Below are 23,364 nucleotides of genomic sequence, written 5' to 3'. Positions count from 1 at the left end.
GAGCTTCTGTAAAGTTTGGAAGGTAGGAGACGAGGTACTAGCAGAAGTAAAGCTGTGAGGACGGGACGTGAGTCGTGCTTGGGTAGCTCAGTCGGAAGAGCACTTGCCCGCGAAAGGCAAAGGTCCCGAGTTCGAGTCTCGGTCCGGCACAAAGGTTTAATCTGCCAGGAAATTTCAGGGAGACTTTTTTTACCTTCGTCGTTTGTCTGTCTTCAACGTCTGCATTGTGTATATGTCTTACAGGTAATGAATTAACTGAAAGTGCTCCGTTCAAACATGGCAATACATTTATTTCGTGAGCAGGCAGACACTACTTTTATATACGGCCGCACGAGTGGTAAGGGACACGAGTCGCACGGCTGTATTCAGGTGGCGTTTCCATGCCGAAGACAGACGAGTTATCCAATCTTAGTGCTGTGTACCGCCGTCTTGTCTACACAGGATTCGTAGCACCACAAACTATGGATCAAGGAAGACCATGCGTTGCTCGTACGCGTAGCTAGGAAGAGCACGCTCTACGGGGTGTCTAAGAGCCTGGCAACAGCGCAAGACAAATGGCCCTGGTATGTGGTTCATCTTCAAGTTGAGCACGAAGGATACTTCACGAGCAACTCACGTATCCGTATCATTTTCAACATGTACACGATCTTACGTCTGCCGCTTTCGCACCACGGGAGAACTTTTACCGATGGGTTATTGCACAAATTGCCAGTCCATTGTTTGACTCTTCAAGTTTGTTCACAGGCAAGGCAACGTTTTGAAGAGATGGCATAATCAATTTCTATAAACAACATATATGGGCCGATTGCAGCACAGTCATTAGTTTTGGGCAGATTGTAGCACAGTCATTTGTTTTCAGATTAATATGTAGGCTAGGATTTGAATTACTTCCGGTTAAATTCTGTCGATTGTTAATAAGCGAATAGCAGCATGAGTTCTAATTTTTATGTGACCGGGACCTAACTGATAAGTGCTACTCGGTTTTAGGTATCCTGGGAGTTTCTAATCAGAATGCTGCTGCTCAACAATGTTAAACACAATGGAGAGGGTTTTTTGCAATAATCAATGTCAAGATATTTTACACTATTTGAGCGATATTGTGGTAGATGCAATCTGAGACAGATACTACTTTCGTCTCACACGTCTAATTACGGTTAATCTACGCAGATATCAGACTTTTGTATTTGGTCACACTGTATAACAATAGTTAGCATACTCAATATTCACTGCACTCCAATGCGTGGCCGGTGCGAGTGCGTGAATTTTCGACACTCCACAAACTTCTTGAAATGCTGTCAGTAATGTCACTAATCACGATTTGGTAATGTGGTGACCGAGCGGCGATGGAGACACACACAGCCGATACATCACGGGATACTTTCTCCCGCGATTCACACAACGGTATACTCTCCCTTCCTGTCGGCTACGCCCAGACTATCATCACATTCACTCACTCAGCGCTCGCAGCTCTTGACAATCCATTCTACCTACCATCGACTTGTGTGAGGCAAATTGTATTTATCCCTGGGTAAGGGATCGTGGGCCCTTTAGAAATTACAAGTGACTGTTAGGGCCATACATTTCCCAGCACGTATTATAGGAACTGTCTGCAGGGACTTCAATCAGAACAACCTTCTAGATCTACTACAGGAGGTGCTCCTGAAAATAAGAAGAAACGTATGGTTTACATATGGTAGAGCTCTACAAGATTTCAGTCGCAGTTTTAGAGACGCACTGGCTTGCACATTGCCTCGACCCCAATCCGCAAAATGTGCGCTGTTTCTGATACCTAAAAACCCGAGTATTATATAGGATCCAAGGGAAAAGAGGCTGAAGACAAAAATCCCACGAAGTGATATTAAGCGCGTCGAAAATATAGTTAAAACCATTATCAGTTCACCATCAGAACAGCACTTATATGCCATTTTCCCCATTGGACATTGTGGTAATTAATCGAGATCCAAAGTGAGAATAGAGGTCTTAAGAATTCCAATATCTTTGTAAAAAGATAAGAAACAAATATAAAAATAAAACAAATGGAGTACTGTACGAAAAAAAAGTTAGGCGCCTAGAAGTCAATGGAGATAAGTGATCTTTACTACATTTTGTCAAAGTTAAGTGCAAATTTGAGGAGGTGTCACTTTCTTTGGCTGCGTTTACTCTGATGTGTAATGCTGTTTCCAATTTACATACGCGCTGATTATCTATATGAAAGCCTAAAAAACACTGAATATGTGCTACTTCGCCAATGTTCAGCGACTCGGTAGCAGGTCATTGCACTTATCTCTTTTCGCTTCTGTGTTCTAAATCAAAATAGGGTAATAATAAAATAAATCAAAATATCATTTATTTCTCACAAAAAATGCAAGATTACAAAATCTTACATCCGTGAAGTATCTGTCGTCCTCATTCGGTCTGCTAGCACTGCTGTTGTCGTTGATGCAATTCGGCTGTTCTCTACGTAAGGGAGCGTTATGTGAAATGTATTCTATAATGGTGGGATAAAGCACACTAAATATGTAACTATTTATATTTCATGTGCGTTACCTTCAACTAAGGTTGCTTCGAGGGAGGTTGCCTAGAATTATAACTCGCCTCAAATTCGACAATGGCTGGCCACAGATCTAGTTCTTAAAAATCTAGTAGCTTGTTCACTGACTGCTTGTAAAACAGTTTGGATTCAATTATTCTGAAGTGTGGATTTCCATCCTTGCGACAGTAAACCTATTGGAAGCCTCAGAACTATCTGTTACACGTGTTCTGGGACATAAATTTCTCGATTGCAGGGCAGGGCATTTAATCTCTAAACTTATTACCAATAAATACCATTCGACCTCTTAATCCCCATTTAATGCAGTTTGCTTATGATTTTCCTCACAATTATTATTTACAGTCCTATATCGAAAAACATTTTTAAGTTCACAGTCTGTGTCTGAATCTATATTTATCATCTCTGAATGAAAGTGCACTGCCAGAGTAAGAACAATTGGACTATGCAGTTTCCTTTTCTAGGCAAGAGGTAATACACGGGATATACATAATTAAAGTTTTAGTTTCAAAACGCTTTGGAAGGAGATCAGAACGACATCAAATTCGAACATCAGGGGAAAAAACGAAAATTTGACCAATAGACGGCAATGTAAGCGTCTTAACGTAAATGAGATATGCTACAAAGGACAGATGAACCGCAATAGGACGGCAATGGTTTGAGCTGCACATTACACCATCCGTACTGTTCAATGTACGTTACTGCACAAGCTCGGCAGTCAATAATTGTGACACTGTTAGTCAGGCAAGCCCATCCACCAAGGCAAGGTCGTACCACATCGTATGGGAAAAATCTGTCTTCAACTGTCCTGAGGTCAAAAATCGCATAAAAAGCAAAAGGCATCCGTTTCTAATTGTCGTGAGACTGCTGCAAGACATGTTCAGTATGCTGCTCGCCGTTTTATGCCAGAAGTTAAATCAAGAAACAGCAAGTTCCACAACAGATCGGAGTGTCTCTGGTGTCACGTTTAGAACGCGTAATTGGAGCACTGAACACACACTTCAGATAACTCCGAAACCTGAAGTCGTATGGATTAAGATCAGGTGATCTGGACCGCCGGGCAGTAGGGAAACGATGACTCATAATTCTAACATTTCCGAGATGCCTCTGCAGCAGCCGCCTAATTGGCTTTGCAATTTGTGGAGGAGCGCCATCTTGCATAAAAATTATCCCGTTCACATATCCACGCTGTTGGAGGTTGAAATAATGATGGTGTGCAAAAGACTCTCATAGCCTTTTCCACTGACGGTACTGGTTACAGGACCCATAGGACTCATTTCCTTGAAAAAATACGGACCTACGATAAACGATTCCATAAATCTGTATCACACCGTCATCTTTGCGCAATGAAGTGGTACTGGTTGATATACATGTGGATTTTCCGTTGTCCGTATTCTGCAGTTCTGCGTACTGTTATGTCCCAGGAGACGGAAATGGGCTCCATCTGGCCACAGAATTTTTCCATGGTCATTCACTGTCCACTTATGTGCCAGCAAGACATATCAGAGCGAACGTGTATCCTTCTGGTATGTCAACAGGGAGTAACTACTGAACATTGGTAATTTTGTACGAATAGTAGCGCAGTATGTTTCGTAAAATTATATGCACCTTGCTGGCAGTCACGTCCAACGTTCGGGGAACTCCCCTGCATTGCATGTTTGCACAACACCGCTCGGCCCCTCCTGTAACGCTGTGGCCACGTCTTCGACAGGCGTCGGATCAACTGCTTTACTCGCTGTGTCTCACTGCACTCCAAAAGAATCTGTGCTTTCGAATTTTCTTATTTTCTCCAGACCTTTAGCAGACATCAGACCAACGTATTTTTGCATAGCCTCGAGTGTCCGGAACTTGTCCATGGCTACTCCAGTAACTCGCGATCCTTCACGGAGACAAGATGTTGGGCGCCTCGAATGGAAATTGAGGAACACCTGGGTGTCGAGTGTCTGTCAGTGTGCACATTCTGACGCTTACACTGCGAACTATTGGTCAAATTATCGTTATTTTACTTTTTTATTCCATAACGTTCTACTTGCGTCAATATTATGCTGTTCAAATTCATTCTGAGCAGTGGATCTCTTTCACAGTGTTTTGAAAACGAAACTTTAATTAGAGGCACATTGCAGTTGAAACTAAACTCAGTACTTATACACTGAAGAGCCAAAGAAACTGATACCCTGCCTCATATCGTGCAGGTCCTTGCGAGCACGCAGATGGGCCGCAACACGTCGTGGCATCGACTCAATGTCTGAAAGGAACTGATGCTGGAGGAACTGACATCATGAACCCTACAGGGCTGTCCGTAAATCCGTGGGAGTACGAGGGTGATGGAGATCTCTTCTGAACAGCGCGTTGCAAGGCATCCCGAAAATACTCAATAACGTTCTTTTCTTGGGATTTTGGTGGCCAGTGGAAGTGTTTAAACTCATAAGAGTGTACCGAGAACCACTCTGTAGCAATTCTGGACGTGTGGGGTGTCGCATTGTCCAGCAAAAATTGCCCAAGTCCGTCGGAATGAACAATGCTCATGAATGGATGCAGGTGATCAGACAGGAGGCTCACGTACGTGTCACCTGTCACAGTCGCACCTAGATGTGTCAGGGGTCCCATATCACTCCAGCTGCACTCGTCCCACATCATTATAGAGCCTTCACCAGTTTGAACAGTCCCCTGCTGATATGCAGGGTCCATGGATTTATGAAATTATCTCCGTACCCATAGAAGTCTATACGCTCGATACAATCTGAAACGAGGCTCTTCCGACCAGGCAACATGTTTACAGTCATCAACAGTCCAATGTTGGTGTTTACGAGCCCAGGCGAGGCGTAAAGCTTCGATGATGATGAGTTGGGTTGAGGGGGTGTTCGACATCACGTTCCTCAGCGCCCTGACGAAAAATCTTCATGAAATCGCATGGGTGGGGACGAAGGTTGTCCCCACATGCAGAGCAGTTTATAACGTAATTAAGTCTGCCGCCCTTCCCCACCAGTTTAGGGATGAGGCCTGCTGGTATCGTTATCTGCGAGGACGGTGGGCAGACTCCAGCGAGACCACGTGCTGCCCTATTGTCAGTATACAGGACACACGTAGCCACAATATGCTGAACTGAAAGCGGCGCGACACAAACTTCACAGAAAGGTGGATCCTCCCCCCGGAGAAGTAAGCTATGTGTGAAAGGGCTATGCCCGATGCGCAGTCTGGTAAGCCAAACCTCCTTCCAGCGGCGATAAAGCTTAGAGTCGTACGCGAGTGGGCCTTCGGCTTCGAAAGCCCATATCTATGATGTTACGTTTAATGGTTGGCACGCTGACACTTGTTGATGGCCTAGCATTGAAATCTGTAGCAATTTGCTGAAGGGTTGCACTTCTATCACGTTCTACATCTACATCCATACTCCGCAAGCCACCTGACGATGTGTGGTGGAGGGTACCTTGAGTACCTCTATCGGTTCTCCCTTCTCTTCAGTCGTTGTCGGTCCTGTTCTTGCAGGATCTTTTTCCAGCCGCAGCGATGTCGGAGATTTGATGTTTTCCGGATTCCTGATATTCACGTACACTCGTAAAATGGTCGGATGGGAAAATCCCCACTACCTCGGAGATCATGAGCTGACAACAAAACCTCGATGAAACTCAAATCTTGATAACCTGCCATCGTAGCAGCAGTAATCGATCTAACAACTGCGCCACACACTTGTCTCATATGGGGGTTGCCGACCGCAGCGCCGTATTCTGCTTGTTAACATATCTCTGTATTTGAATACGCATGCCTACCAGTTTCTCTAGCGTTTCAAGTTTATATCCCACTAGATCTTTGCATCTGCTCGACTTCAAAATTTACCGCTCTTATTCTCTCAGCAGAGGATACTCGTATTCGCTAAGAGACGGCTGACAAAGTGCGACCTTAACTCGCTCTATGTATCATGCCAACCTAATCATTCTGTGACCCGACTGGGGTCTCAGATGACGTCAGGTGTTGTAGGAAAATAAGCTCTCATTGTTGGTGCTGAAGGCGAAAACAACGTATAGGTATAGGTGTTCTGAGTAATCAAGTGTCTGGGTGAGGTTTCTGGAGAAAAGGTGCTGCCCTCAATTTATTCCTCCGTACGTCTTTTTGTACTCGAACTTTTTCAGTGTCGTTTTGAAACAGCGTGCTTACCGGATAGTCAACACACAAGCTTCCAGGTAGTGTTTCGCGGAAAGAATGTCGTCTTCCCTCCAGTGATTCCCATCTGAGTTCACAAAGGGCCTCCTCAACACTCGCGTGGTGATCGAACCTACTGGTGACAGGAGACTGATTCGATGCCTTGGTTTAATCTGACCTGATGGGGACCGCAAGCACTAGATGTTGTGTACATAATTCCGCGTAGTCAGCGCGTACACAACTTCCGCACTAGAGCGCGCCCCGCTAAGCACAACATCGCAGGTGCAGCGCTCGTCCGTCTCCGCACTACGAAATGGCGCTGCCATAGAGATGGGCCAAATTCTGCTTCCGCCGATCCACGTATTTATACGTAATGCAGCCAATGAGATTGCTGCTAACGTAGAACTTTTTCTCCTCGTGGATCACACTCGCACAGTGATACCTGAACGAGCGAGGTATTATAACGAGTGTACAGACCTCCGATTAGTGAGTCTGCATTTGTCTGCACCCGTCTGTACTAGTTTATAGTCAAATTTCAGTCTGCGCCTAATAAGATTACCATATTACTGTACAAATCCATGAAGATAAATGTATAGACAATTTTTTCAAGTATCAGAGATATATGTCAGAATAAGATTAACGTACCAGTACCAAAGGAACTTCAGATTGTCAATTGCAAATAGCATGCAGAACCAAGTCAAGTAATTTTTATGCTTGTTGTTTTAATAAATGTGTGTGGAAATTAATCAAGTTCTGTTTAAAGTTGGTCACCGTGAATCTTCTACTCTAAGCGTGCAAGTGGCATTTCTATCGTCTGATCTAACGGCAGAAGATAAACACGCCACGATAAGACCACGAGACATATTTCTGACACTCGCCTACATCGTTAGAGCGACAAGTCAAATAATCTGATGGTGTGTATACTGAAGTTCTTACAGTACGCACACCTCAATGGAGTAGTACTCAAGAATGGGCTGCACTCGTGTTCTACACGTGGTGTCCTCCATCTTTCCTAGAATTGTTCCAATAAACCGAAATCGACTGTTCGCCTTGCATAGTAATGTCCTTCGGTGCTCGTTCAATTTCTTATCGCTTTGCAACGTTACTCCAACGTATTTAACCGATGTGACTGTGTAAATAAGCACACCATTAATACTGTATTCGAACATTAGGCGATTGTTTTCGGTACTCATCTGCTTTAATTTGCATTTGCCTACATTTAGAGCAAGCATCCGTTCATTACACGAAATAGTGACTAAGTCATCCTGTACCGTTCTAGAGCCAATCAACGACGACACTTTCCAGTACACTACAGCTTGATCAACGAACAGTCTCACTTCGCTGCTCATCATATGCGTCAGTTTGCAATCTGGCACTGTGTCAAACACTTTCCGTAATTGTAGGAATGTGTAAATCTTCCTGTTACACGGTATATTGACGATTTCATCCACGATTTGTGCGTCGAGTTACATACAGACATAAACAGCAGAGGAGACATATGAGCTGTACTCACGACATGGGAGAGAGTTTCGGCGAGGAGGAAGCGTCCGAACTGGTCGTCCCCGACGGCGGAGACGAGCAGCGGCGGCGGCCCCGTGCGGGCGAGCGCGTCCGCCAGGTTGCGGCCCACTCCGCCCGCGCTCTGCGTGCAGCGGCCGCGCAGCGTGCGCCCGTCCGCCTGCAACACACACACCGCACCGGCCGCTCTTCAGCCAGACTGCACTGCCGTCGGGTAGCGCGTGCGTTTCTTCGGCGGCCGCAACCACAGCGGTTTGATACCACGCTACTTGTACCGAGTCCTGGTGTATCAGGATGGCCAGCCCAGCCTAGATCCGGGGAGCTGCAAACAGCTCAACGCCGGCGGATCTAAGGCAACGGTTACTACCACAATGCGCGACAGCAAACAGGGACTGACGGGATTAAAGGGACCAAGCTAAGAGATCAACAGTCCGTTCATCCTACGTGCATCAAGCAAGGAACATTCCTCAGAAAGAAAGGACACAGTAGGCAAGTGATCAATTAGAGTGGAACTGAAGATCGATAAAATCAGGAGATACGCGTTGCGGGCTTTCAAATAATAATAAAATGAAATGGTGTGAGGTGGTGGCTCTCAACTACGTATACTCAGACTCAAAGTTGAAATATTGAAACTTATGGTTGGTTTCGTTGTCTAGGGGCTGGAATACTTAGGTGCCGCATTATAAGCCAAATACTGCTGAGTCTACAGTATACAGTGCTGTAAGCTTCCTATCACTCGGCAACCTCGAATGTAAATAGTAATTTATACATAAAAGTGTGAAATAAATAAAATTTGCAGGTACTATCTTAACGTCTTTAAATGATGAGTATGACAGTAGAAGTACTTTTGAGTATGTGGTACATTTCTGCAAAACACTTACTGATGTCGATCCCCCAGCAATTAAATAAAATAAGTTGAATAACAGCGAAACAATAGATTCCTACTGCACGTAATCAGTTATGAACGACAACATAGCTCACGAGATATTAACTTCTAAACGTATACTACGTCTTCACCGTAGAAACCTCAGAAATCTCAAGTTCACAAGTCCGCACTACGTATCTCTTGCGACCTCACGCAAACCGCTCCACACTCCAAGTCTCTCTCGCGACCGTGCGTCCCTCCCCGTACCGTCACCGTCCCCGTCCCCTCCCCCCCCCCTCCCCCCGAGTTCTCTCCCATACTGTTCTCCCACTTCCATCCAGTCTCCCCACCCACGAGCGCTGTCACTGGCTAGAGTGCTCCCACCATGTCTTAGGCCAACGCATATTCATAAACATAGTGAAAAACATTCGAAATCCTGGATTTACATTTAAATAACTTGAAATTAAATAAATATTCCTACGGCTGTACCATGAACACGCTCTAACATACGTTATTAAGCACACAAACAAATTATAAAAGCATATCAAAGGAATAACAAGCAGAAGTAGGCCATTAGCCTAATGTCTCTGTGCTCTCTAAAACACAGTAAATATTTGACCAATTTCTTCGTGAATAGTATATATCGGATATAAACAAAAGCAGAGATGAATAAATATATTTATAAGCATGCAGCTACTGTTTTTTTCGTGTAACTGTGAAGCACTTATGGCCTGACGCCATCGATAGCAATAGGCCACTTTGACCTCCAATAACTCATGTACTATTCAAGTAACATGCCTGTAATTTATACCAATTTAGGTTTACACTAATAGCTTTCTAAAGACACGTCGATCGACGCAATCTGATGAACTGTTTAGATTTTGGAAATTCGTTGCTGGGTGCTACTTGTATAATTTACAGTCAGATTCTAAACTTTAAACTAATAAAGATATTAAAATCTGATTACGTCATCAGAATCGTCGTGCAAATAATGGTAATGTACATGTTTCTTCGTGAGGTATCATGATTCATCTGGCTACTATTAATTTCTATACGATCTGTGAACTGTCTGTTATTAAGGTTTCACAAACTCAGCCATCTTTGGCATTCCCGCACAGCGCCAAGTAGAAGTGAGGAGATGGGAAGAGAAGATGGGGCGGGCGGGGGGGAGGGGGGGAGGAGGGGAGGAGGGGCTGCTCCATCCAGAAAGCAGTTGCATGCTGAAATGTGCCTTCAATCAGTGTAAAATTGCATCACAGGGTCAAATTCTCCAGTTATACGGCATTTAAAGATGCGAGTAATTCGAAGATTTCGCTTACATGTTTTGCCACGCCATGAAAGTCCATTCCAACAGCGATCGGACTGATTCTTATTGTATTTATTAGACTCTTAAATGACTTCCCTTTCTCCGATCGCCTTTCTGAATTTCTTCCGTCTTTGTTCATTGTCTTTTTGCCCGTGAAATTACAATACAAATCGCAAAATGGCTCTGAGCACTATGGGACTTAACATCTATGGTCATCAGTCCCCCAGAACTTAGAACTACTTAAACCTAACTAACCTAAGGACATCACACAACACCCATACAAAACGCACACTGGAGAAGATGTTCAACGAAAGAGTCAACACGAAGCTAAAATTATTTAGTCATTGAACTATTGCGATTTCAGTCCTGTTGAAGTCGTCCTCCTGTGAAATAACAACTTACAGTTTTGATTAGTTGAGGAGGTTTAAAAATGTGTTTCAAACATGTCTACTACGTAAAACATCTCTATGCAATTAAGGAATTATTATATCAGCGACTCTTACAAAATAGTACCAACGAGTGCAGACATACATAATCAAGTGACCTAAATCTTGTGACAAATACAGAGCTTTATTTTTTACTGATAAAATATAAAGATATGCAAATAGCATCTAGTCTCTGCTTTATACTTTCTCTACACATTTTAATGATTCCATAAATAAATAAAAGCCCCAAAAACAAGTCTTACAATGCGAGACATACCCTATGCATTTGATCGGTTTTTTCCTCTCTCCCGTTACTACAAGGAAACTAGAAATACAGGCAAGTTGATAAAAACCTCGAGACAAACAACGACTACGAGACAGTAAACCAGCGACATATGTAAAATAACATGAATTAAAAACGTGGGGAGGGCAGCAGTTAGGCCGGATTGGAGTGGGCAATGGGGGCACCCCTCCAACCTCTCTCAAGCGAATGAGGCCAATGTGTGCCCTACCTCACAGAGAGAAGTAGAAACCACCTTCAAGTGTAAAACGTCAGCTTCTCTGGTGTCATTCACTAGCACGAGGCAGCATATCAGCAAGTTTAAAAACTTGGGCCACCATCAGGCAGGGACCACACCGGCATTTGAACAGACTTTCACGTCGTAGGATGTAGCCATGGGTCAGCCAAGTGTGGCAAATGCAAAGCCAACAGAACAGTAGATTCGCTGAGGGAATATGAAGCATGCCACATAGTTGTGATCTCATTTATTGCTCGCAGTTTGTTTGGAGAAACCAGAGCACACCAATTCATGTTCCAAATCTCCAACAACTGAGAGTGTAAAGGCGAACGGCTGCTGTGCCCTTATCGCCAAAGTAAGCAACCTGGCAGCCAACTTGGTGAACTGGTCAGCATGATCGTTCTCTGGGATCCCAAAATGACCAGGCATCCACAGAAAAACGACCGACCGTCCACCTCAATGGAGGCCGGAATGGACATCCTGGACAATCAGAACCAATTGCTATCGAGGTTAGCATTAGTTGATAGCCTGAAGACTACTCAGGAAATCCCTGCTGATTAAGAACGTCTCGCCAGTTCAGGGACGAAAGTGGCTCAGGGTTCGAGCGATGGCCACCAATTCTGCACTGAATACATTGCATCTGTTCAGTAGGGAGCACAGTACACTGCACCTTGGACAAGTGTATGCAAAACCAGTTCGTCTGTCGACAGTAGAGCAATCAACATAAACCACTTCCGACCTGGGAGATGCTTCAAATGGCTCTAAGCACTATGGGACTTAACATCTGAAGTCATAAGTCCCATATAACTTAGAACTACTTAAACCTAACTAACGTAAGGACGTCACACACATCCATGCCCGAGGCAGGATTCGAACCTGCGACCGTAGCGGTCACGCGGTTCCAGACTGAAGCGCCTTTAACCGCACGACCACACCGGTCGGCGGGAGATGCTTCAGTGACAGCCAAAAACAGGGAGAAAACCATGGAGTCAACATAATCTGTCAGTCTAAACAATACCTCGAGACAGATCCAAGCACTGGGTGAACACCACGGGGGGGGGGGGGGGGGGGGGGGGGAGGGGAGAGAGATTTGTGATTGCTCCATGACAAAGTGACAGTGGGGGAATCTGGAGCTCAGAAAAGAGAGACATTATGTAAACTGTGATTGAGACTGCAATCCTTGGCCATTGTTGTGGGAGGTGGATCTTCGTAACAGGGAAAAGGACACGGTTGTTCGGATGATCAGGAAAGCAGCCAATGTGTATCGCGTAGCTGAGCGGCAGTTATTGGCGCCTGATTTGTGGTGGAAGGACCCCATCTTTCGGAGTAGGCTGTTCACAGGGCTACACAGAAAGGTAGCAGTTGTTAGTCAGATCCCACAATGGTGTATCAGGTCTAGCATCTGCAATGCTGTAGGCGAAGCCGAGTGATAACAGCTTCTTGAACTATTCCTCAGATTCTCCTCAAAGTAAATTGATTTGTGCAGACATTAATAAGCGCACCTGACAAAAAAATTTATCACCCCGCAGGAGATAACTGCGTCTTAATACCACGTATCGCTGTTTCTGGCGGTCTCAGAACTGCGTGGAAAGAGCGTCCACAATTTTCTTCATGTGTGTCATATCCAGCTGAAGCAATTTACTGATGATTAGCTCCCGCTTCAGGTCCACTGTGAAACTGGAGAGTGGAACCATGTCACGGTATAAAAAAAGAAACACCCGCCAATCGTGAGAGCTCGGTCTGCACTACATCCTCCACACACTGTGAGTTGAACGCCTCACAGGGTCGTCGGTGCACTGAACACCTCGCAATGTTTAAAAAAGAGGCAAAGTCGGGTCTTGTCGGACCACAGTACATACGTCCAATCGTCTGCTGTTCATCTTCTGTGTTGTTTGGCCACTGAAGACGTGCTATCTGCTGCCGTGAGCAATCGCCTTTGCCAAGATACCTCACTCTAAATGTCCGCTGAATGCAGCTGCCTTTCACAATATTCCCTCGGAATGCGGTTGAGATCGAACTGCATTCTATGATAGCAATATTTCCTGTTGGGTTTGGGACAGATTTTCATGGACAAAGTGTCACGACCTCGGGTCCCTGTCTGTTAGGATCTTTTGGTGGTCACTGTTCTTAGGCCTTGTTACACGGCTGCGAGAGGTATACCACACGTTGAACAGTCCGCACTGAAGCACCAACGAATCGGGAAGCTTCATTCACGTTGTGGCCATGAGCACGTCGAAACACGACACCTCCTTTCTGTCAGTCTGTCACGTCTCCACGCTGACCCAGCTTACTGCACCCACAGGCAGATACAAACCGCTTTACTGGCAATAGTTATGGCAGCTATGGAGACTCTCCCACCGCCTGGTACCAATTTGCACCTTCTACAGCGTTCCAACGTCACCGATGTTTTATTTTAAAATTGTGGTCAATATTTTTCCAGAATGACGTTTTCCATTCTGCAACGGACTATGTGCTGATATGAACTTCGTGGCAGATCAGAACTGTGTGCCGAGCCGAGACTCCAACTCAGGACCTTTACATTTCGCGGGAAAGTGCTCTACTACCTGAGATATCCAAACACAGTTCACGGAATCGTCTCACATCCTTATTTCCGCCAGTACCTGTCTCCTACCTTCCAAACTTCACAGGAACTTTGCGAAATTTCTTAACAGCGCTTACTTCGCTGCAGAGTGAAAGTCTTATTCTGGAAACATTCCCCAGGCTGTGGCTAAGTCATGTCTCTGCAGTAACTTTTCTTCCACGAGTGGTAGCCCGCAAGTTTCTCAGCAGAACATCCGTGAAGTTTGGAAGGTAGGAGATGCGCTACTGGTGGAAGTAAAGTTGCGAGGCCGGGTCACGAGTTATGCTTCGGTAATTCAATTAGTAGAGCATTTGCCCACGAAAGGCAAAGGTCCCGAGTTCGAGTCTAAGTCCGGCACACAGTTTTAATCCGCCAGGATGTTTGAATATTTTGGCTAGTGAGCTTATAGCAGTCCTCGTTCTCGCAGAAGGAAGGTTAAAATTGAACGTCCCGCTGTCAGTGACATCACTTTAGACTGTGGATTACAAGAATGGGAACTGCAGTATTTTTCGTGGTTTAACGAGACCAAGAAAAATGTATTTCAGGTTAGCTGGTCGGGGACTTGAGCGCCACTACTGTGGCGTACGGCCCGTAGACGCTAGGTCATTAAAGCTGATTCACATTCCTAGGGAAAGGTTCGGAATTTGGTCTGCAAAGAAGGGGAACTCCCCGTCGCCCACCCCTCAGATTAAGTGGTAAAGTGGGCCAATGGCTACCCAGTCAAAAACTGACCACAAATCAAACGTAACAAACAGTAGTAAAACTGTGAAAAAAGACGCAAAATAGAAACAGTGAGCGATTCAAGCTCAAGATGTGTAAAATGGAGCGAATTGCAAGAACCACGGCGTAGTGGCTGTGTTGTTACGGTGTTGGACTGCAAACGGGAGATCCGTGTCCAAAGCTCCCTAGTGACCCATTTCTTTCTACAAGATTATGAACGTTTCGTCCTCTCATTGACATGTCTCTTTTCATTTTTGAGTCTTGGCAACTGTCATATTGTACATTGCTTAGAACACAGAAGATGAGGCATTTGTTAAGAATATATTATCGTATGTAAATGTGATGAACAACCAGGGCAGAGGTGATGCCGCATAGACCTCTCGCAGAAATGAAAACAGCAAATAAATGGGTGTGAAATACAGCAAAGGAAGTCAAGAGTCAAAACTTCTAAAACGGATCTGCTATGTCCCACTTGGGTAGAGAGAGCAAATACGATGCACGCACGTTTGGATATCCCTTCCTTACACCTCGCTGTTGCAAACGGGCGGTACACCACGACACGAACAAATTTGAATGCAAGAGTACAGTCATGTCAATGACTGCAATGACTGGATGGCAGTTCACAATTTTGTGAAAAATAAATAAAAGACGGCGCACAAGGGAGATTTGAACACGGATCTGCCCCTTCACATTACGACATCGGACCACATAACCATAGCGCGGTGGCTACCGAAATTTGCTGATGTTGCAGTCTTGAGCTTGGACAGTTCACTGTTTCGATTTTACTTCTTTTTCACAGTTCAGAACACCTAGTTTCATGCTTGATCTTTGTTCAGTTCACTATGGTCGCAGGTTCGAATCCTGCCTCGGGCATGGATGTGTGTGATGTCCTTAGGTTAGTTAGGTTTAAGTAGTTTTAAGTTCTAGGGGACTGATGACCAGAGATGTTAAGTCCCATAGTGCTCAGAGCCATTTGAACAATTTTGTTCAGTTTTTGACGGGATATCCAATGGGCTATCTTAATACTATATCTGAGAGGGGGAGGGGGTGCGGTGGGGAGTTACCCTTTTAAGAAATTATTCAGCCATTCGCTTTAACTGAGTAAGCGAAACCGCAGAAAACTTACATGATGGTTGTAGGAAAATCAAACACCTACAGCCGTCCTTATGGTCTTATTTATTGTTTAGCTACCAGTTTCAGCGCTTCAGTGCGCCATCTTCAGATCTTAGTTGATGTTAGAGGAGTTATCAAGATCCATATATACCCTCTATAAGTGGCCAACATAACTGGTTTATGCAGACTATCTGTAACTGTGGTGTCAGCACAACTTGATGGTTGGAGTGCTGACACCACAGTTACAGATAGTCTTCATAAACCAATTATGTTGGTCACTTATGCAGGGTATATATGGATCGTGATAACACCTTCAGTATCAACAAAGGTCTGAAGATGGCGCACTGAAGCGCCGAAACTGGAAGCTACACAATAAATAAGATCATGAGGATGGCAGTAGAAGTTATTTTCTTACAACAGTGAATGGCCGTGGTCCCCAAGACCTCCGGTCAAAAGGATGGATATACAAAAGCTAAAATTATGGTGGTCTGTTGGGCTAAGAAACCCATTCCCAAGTAAAAAATACTGGCTCAGAGGCTCCACCATGCTTGTTTTAGTTAATATACAGCATTACCTAATTTCAGTAACACAAAAATTAAAAAGGAAAAATATTGAAATATATGATTAACAAAGAATGAAGTAATCGTTCAGTCAATTCGTGCGATCTCTCAGCATCATACACGTCGGTTACTTTATCCAATTAGAGGATACTCTCTTGGCTGCAAAAACTATTCCTTTCATGGAAAATATAATGCAGAGATACGTAAAACATATAAATTTTTCCGTTTGGTAGGCTTAAGCTATAATTCTAATGCTACTTGGACTGCTACACTGATATTATTTGTAACGTTGTCAGGTTAGCTACAGTTTGTCCACGACAGGTCCGATTGGCACAGTGGCTGTTGGGAACGGCAGGAGGCATGGCTTGCCCCCGCATTGCCATTGTGACGGCGAAAGGAAGAAGATCGGCGAGGGGAATCAGCTTGCCGCAGTCCTGGAACCATTACCCTTAACAATGTGCACACTAATATTTCGCGTCCAGGGGCAGATTAAGGTTGGCAGCGCTCGGAGATAAATGAAATGAGTATCTTCCAACTGGAGCCGATTTTCTTTGCGTCTGGGAATACCAATAAAATCGCCAAGTTATCGTGGACAAACAGTGCCTTACCTGCCATGATCGCAATAAACATATAAAATACGTTAATCAGCCAGAATATTACGACCACCGACGTACTATATATATAAACCTGTCCAGGCGATAGAGCGTCACCTGCCGAGGAATGGCTACTAGTCAGACACACGTACGGCACATGCAATATCAGTGAGCGTGTTGTCCGTATGTAGAATGGAGAAGGCGCGCAATCTGAGTATGATCGGGGGCAGACTGTGATGCCCAGATACTCAGGAGCATTACGGAAACTGCACGATTTGTCGGGTGCTCTAGGGATGCTGTGGTGAATGACTTCAACATGTGAAGAAACCAATGTGAAACCAAGTCTACACGTCGTGGGGTTGGGCGGCGACCCCTCATTACCAAATGTCTAACGTCGTAGGCTGAGTAGACTTGTAAAACAGGACAGGCGGTGAACTGTGGCGGAAATAACATCCGACTTCAATGCTGGCCACAGTACAAGTGTGTCAAGACGCAGTGCACCGAACACTTATAACGCTGGGCCTCCGCGGCCGACGACCCATGTATGTGTCAATGTTAACATCACGACATCGGCAACTACGATTGAAATGGGCACGTCACCATCTGGACGTTGGCGCTGTGGGGCAGAGCGTTACATGGTATGATGAAGCCCGATACCTCCATCATACCGATGTGAGAGCGCGAATCCATGGTCTTCCATGGGAACAGCACCTTGACAACCGTTCTGCGGGACGGAGACAAGTTGGCGTGGCTCCACTGTTCTCTGGGTAACTTCACGTGGGCACCCACGTGTCCAGTGGAGCTCGTGCGCGGCACCGTGAAGGCCAAGGAGTGTCGTCCACTGGTTGCAGACCACGTACAGCCCTTCGTGACGATCATGTTTACGAGAGCAGTGGAGTTTTCAACAAAACAAATGCGTCACGTCACAAGGCGAGGAGTGTGAGGGAGTGGTTCGAGGAGCACAGTAGAGTGTTCCAATTGACGTGCCGGCCCTCCATCTCGCCGTATACGAAACCGATCAAACACATCTGGGATGTGACTGAACGTGGCGTCAGAGCTCATCGCCCTCCTCCCCGGAATTAACGGGAATTAGGTGACCTGAGCGTCCAGATGAGGTGCCAACTCCATCCAGCGACTCCCTCCGGCGACCTACAAAGGCCTCATTGCTTCCATGCACGACGCGTTGCGTTATCCGTGCAAAAGGTGGACATACCGGCTGTTAGGTAAGTGGTCATAATGTTGTGGCTGACCAGTATATATTCAGCCTGAATTTACTGTTGCTCAAAAAAGTTTAATATCATTCCAATTTTCAGTCACTTCGCTGGAAAAGACGGAGCTGAAACAACGCTGATACAATGAAACAAATGTTTAAGATGTATATCAATCAAAGAACAAGAACTTTAAATGAGACACGTTCAGTCGTGTATTAATAGCAGCACTTGTTATCAGTGTATCTATCGCAGGAAGATTTAATATTTGAACAATATTTATTAACGTTAACCAACTAGTCCTTACTTTGTAGTCTAGTTATTTCAAGGAAAAGCTTCTCAGCCATCTTAACTGACTTAAAAAAAAATTAAAAAATGGTTCAAATGGCTCTGAGCACTATGGGACTCGACTGCTGTGGTCATCAGTCTCCTAGAACTTAGAACTAATTAAAACTAACTAACCTAAGGACATCACACACATCCATGCCCGAGGCAGGATTCGAACCTGCGACCGCAGCAGTCGCACGGTTCCTGACTGCGCGCCTAGAACCGCGAGACCACCGCGGCCGGCTTAACTGACTTCATGTTAATTATTAACAATGAAACCCAGTAAAAAAGTGAATAAATGAAGAGTCGGGACACGTACGCACCGAACACATATAAGCAAGTTCACGAGTGTGTGTTTTGCCATTAAAGATGACTATGTGAATGATGTAGCCAGGAAGTTGCAATCGGGCCTTGTCGGTAGAGACAGTGTTTACGCAGCGATACCACCTTTGCAGTTAGGCAAAAGTTCCAACTGTTGTCTCTCGTCTGAGATATTGGAATCTCATGTCACATGAGTCGTTATAGCAGACCGCTTCGTCTTCAGCAGAACAGTTGGAACGTTTGTCGGTTGCACAGTTGCGTTTTGCTCAACGGTAAACCGAGGAGTGCGTTCTGTCGCACATAAGTTTTGGCCTACAGAGAGATTGCACCAGTTCTAGTGAGAGAGATTGTCAGGTAGAGGGAGGATAACGTTTTGGTCGGTTTGTTGGTTGGCGATTGCCGTGGTCCTGTGACCCATGCCGGTTTGGGGTCTTAGCTGGTGCTGTGGTTGCGAGCTCGATGATTAGTGGACTCTCGAAGGTGGCTGAGGACAAGACGTAAGCCTACCGGACTCGACTGCATGTGCGTTAGTAAATTTCGATGCAAAAACAGAATAATCAATCAGCTGCTATAGTTCCATTTTTCTGTGGAATCTGCAATAGAAATTGGTTACCGTTCCAAAAATTTCATTTTCATGAACTGTGTTGATTGTTTTTAAATATTCAGTTAAATACTGGTGAGAATCTTTCATTAAGAAGTCAGAAATGAAATCAATCTAATTTCCTTGTAATCAACACTCTAAACCGTTAATCTTTAAGTTCAGATAATTGTGGGTGTGGATAGGTGAAAATGTAGCAACAATATTATTTACTCAAGTAATTTAGATGGCGTACACTGACCCAAATATCATCTGGCACGTTTAGTGATAAAGTTTTAGTTTTTGAGAGCAAATCCTCGAATTTAAAATACACACTTACATGCTTATATTCCAGTACTTGTCCATGCGGTTGTACAAAATTTGTTTATCGGCATTTTTGTAAGCAAGTCAAACCGAATGGAGAGACTTAAATCCGACTGTAAAAATTGCAGACTATAATGTGGAGGACTGGAAAGACAGAACATTTTCATTTTCATAGCAAATAAACGGAGAATACATGCAGTTTTAATCACTGTTACCTTATTGTCAGAGGAAAAAGAAACATCTATGAGTTCTGAAGAATCTCGGCGTTTGGGACAGCAGAATAATTCCTTAACTGCTCTGCGTAACTTAGCTGGAGAGAGCGACGTAGTGGACAAGTCGCGTTTACCATGAGAAACTGGTGAACAGCGGAGCTGTTTGCAGGCTGCAGCATCTGCCAAGGATCCCAGAGAAAGGGAAGGCGATTCTGGTGCAGGACGGAGGTGGCTTGCGGAGTATGGATGTAGATGTAGATGTAGATTAGGTCCGCGGCCAGTAGTACGAGCGTATGAAGCCCGCTCTGCCTCATCTGCTGCAGCCATTCACTCCACACTTCATCGCGAAGTCCCTGACTGCGCAATACGTGCAGCGCATGAAGTACACGGGTCGCAGCGATGTTTTTACAGCTGATTTCTTCGGATACGTCACAATCGCTTCCGTTCATCTATGCTGCACATTTGCCGTCTGTGGATTGGGCAACGCTCTGGTAATCACACAATTTTGTATAGAGATACTGAGTTCATTTATAAAATTATTCCGAAATGTGTAAACGATTTCGTAAAAAAACCAAAACTTTAACTGCAGTATCTCACGTAATATTTCATTGTATGCAGATAAACTTTTCCAACAGCTGTCGGCACCTATAGGGCATACTCTTGGAGAGGTCTGTCGCAACTCTACACAGTGACACTTGTGCGGTGAGGGGGTGTATCGACATTTCTGTGGAGCGAAGCCACTTGAGATAGAGAACCGCTAAACAGGTTCTTCCAGAAGCAGAATACAAGGATCTATCTGACGTTACCAGCGACGAATTATTAGGAAAGGCCGTTAGGAGTAAGCAGTTTGGATAACTGTTTATACTTCGCGCCGAGCTTACAAATTTTTTGGTGGCAGCGAACACTATTCCAGTTGTGTACGCTTTGCTACCGAACAAAGAGTTAATAAAACCAACGTGCCTGGCTTGAATCCTGCGTTTCTCATTATGGGCTTAGAAGATTGTATCGTCCAATCAGCTAGAAGTTTCTTTCGTGAAACAGAGATCATAGGTTGTAATTATTTTTAACAATGTTCGTGGAAACAAGTTCAGTGTTGTGGCCTTGTTCCTGCCTGTAAAGAAAATGAAGAAACACAGTCTCATAAGAATGTTTTCAGCTCTAGTACATCTTCCCCTGTAAACATTAGACGATGGCTGGCTGTGTATTCAGGAGAACACGCCTGAAAACCAAAAGTTTCAGGGTCTAGTGGAACAGTAGCTCGATAACGAGCATATGCCAAGAGATACGTAGAAACGCAATGGAAGGCGCCATCGCATTGACGTCGTCACTGAAAGACCGAACTAACGGATAAAAGTGTATCGGAAGTTCATCAAAATGTTTTAGAAAAAAATAGACGGAGACTCATTTCAAACTTGTGTGGTGTCCGCGGAGGGATTACAGTGAAGAAGGAAACGTCGCAAGCGTTGGATACTATGTAATTATTGAAAATAAGGTTAACGCACGTCATCGATATTCGCAATCTTGTAAATATTGTAAATTAGTGGTGTTCCTTGAAAAGAAAAAATCGACCAAATATCTCAGTCTATAAAGTATTAAAAATGGTTCAAATGGCTCTGGGCACTATGGCACTTAACGTCTGAGGTCATCAGTCCCCTAGAACTTAGAACTACTTAAACCTAAAGACAGCACACACATCCATGCCCGAGGCAAGATTCGAACCTGCGACCGTAGCGGTAGCGCGGTTCCAGACTGAAGCGCTTAGAATCGCTCGGCCACACCGGCCGGCTATAAAGTATTAGCTAATGAAGACAGACAAGACTGTCAAAGGTCAAGCTTTTTCGAGAAAATCATCGCGGCATTCCCATTGAGAGGTTCTTAGAACCAAAATCTCTATGGGTGGACACCGAATACAAAATCATTACAGCGGAAAAGCATACAAATGACAATTTCATTCATTTATTTATTCTCTCTTACAAAAATACATTTTGTGTTACCATATAAGGGGTATATAGTAAACATTTTTCCATGTTTACCCTTTTTTAACCTCTCAAACCATATTAAAGCTAATTTCTAGTAACACGCGTCGCATACTACAGCACGCAGTACAATACTCCTATTGTGCACGAATGCTACGTGCGAAAAGCCCCTTGTCCTTGCGAGAACCCCAGGTTCCGCAAGAATGTGTGCGTGTGCGTGTGTGATGTTTTTAAGGCGCAAAACAGCTACGGCCATAACGCTCATTCTGTAGGTTAGTAAAGGGTAAACACAGGAATTTAAATCAGCAGCAGTGGGAGCGACACTCAAGGAGGAGGGAAACTAAAAACGGAAGGAAATCTTAGAAAATTGCTGTTGAAGGGGGGATGTTTTCCCCGAAAAGAGCCTCAGATGACCGATGTCATCTCACTAACATTTATAAACTCGAGGACGTGATCGGCTGAGCGCGCGTCATATGCTAAAAGGGAAGACACATCAGGCGACAGTTGTAAACGGGCGCGTAGCGGATTAATATAGGGGCACTGAAGAAAAGATGTCTCACCATCCACGATAGAGAGCAGCGGGGACAAAAGATAGTGTCGAATCCGGAGTCTAGTTAAAATTACTTCCTCCCGACAACGAGGCCGGGAGGAAGATGTCCAAGTACAGGGAAAGGTTTTATGTCCGGCAATTTATTTTCCAGAAGTGCAGACCGATGTGTGTGCCATAAAAGAGCAACACGACGACATAAAACGCTCTGTAGGTCGACAAAGGGGGGCCATGTGAACAGTGGAACAGTGGAACGAGGAAGAGAGACAGCAGCCTTTGCCGCTATATCGGCTGCCTCGTTTCCGTGTATACCAACATGCACTGAGATCCAGGAGTGACACAGATGACGCCCCCCCCCCCCCCCCCCCCCTCCCAAGCAAAGCATGTGGAGACAGTCCTGAATCCCGTGGACCATACGATGGATGGGATAAAGAACTTGTAGGTCGAGAAGGGAGCTGAGCGAATCCGAGCATATAATACTCCATATCCGCTGATGGCGGCGGATGTATTGGACGGCCTGGAGAACAGCGTAAAGCTCCGCAGTAAAAACCGAAAACTGCTCGGGAAGCCGAAATCTAAAAGGGGTGTCGTCAATAAAATAGGCACTCCTGACACCAAAGGTGTGCGCATAGAGCAGCAAATGCCCGACGATAGATTACAGGGCGGGGGGTACTATCCTGGGGAAGATGACAAAGGTCACGGAGAAGGCAGGTCCGGAGGCGAAGCCAACGTAGCTCCGTATCCCTAAGTGTCGAGGAAATTTAAGAAATTGGAAGGAACGTGAATGTAGCAGTTGACGGAAGCGGACTCCTGGCGGTAGTAGAGAGGAAAGGTTACCTGCCTACCCGAAATCCAAGGAGGAGTCGACAAAGGGCATGGGTCATATGGGCAGGCATTGATGACAGATGACTAGAGTAACGACTCAGAACAACAACTCGCCGATTGGACAGCGTAGATTCAGCAGTCTCAGCGTAAAGGCTCTACATGG

The 23,364-nt window shown here is 44.9% G+C and overlaps 1 protein-coding gene across 1 annotated transcript in view; it reads right to left on the bottom strand.

Annotated features, from left to right (window-relative positions):
• LOC126337077 (uncharacterized) overlaps positions 1–23,364 on the bottom strand; it is a 327,185-nt gene that overhangs the window by 291,781 nt on the left and 12,040 nt on the right. Inside the window, exon 2 of the mRNA XM_050001423.1 lies at positions 8,199–8,363. The gene's annotated coding sequence lies outside the window, so the exon portion shown is untranslated. The remainder of the gene's footprint in view (positions 1–8,198; positions 8,364–23,364) is intronic.

The sequence above is a fragment of the Schistocerca gregaria genome, chromosome 2 (genome assembly GCF_023897955.1).
Source record: "Schistocerca gregaria isolate iqSchGreg1 chromosome 2, iqSchGreg1.2, whole genome shotgun sequence".
Classification (NCBI taxonomy): domain Eukaryota; kingdom Metazoa; phylum Arthropoda; class Insecta; order Orthoptera; family Acrididae; genus Schistocerca; species Schistocerca gregaria.
The sequence above is the reverse complement of the archived record's forward strand: the minus strand, read 5'-3'. Positions and strand labels throughout refer to the sequence as shown.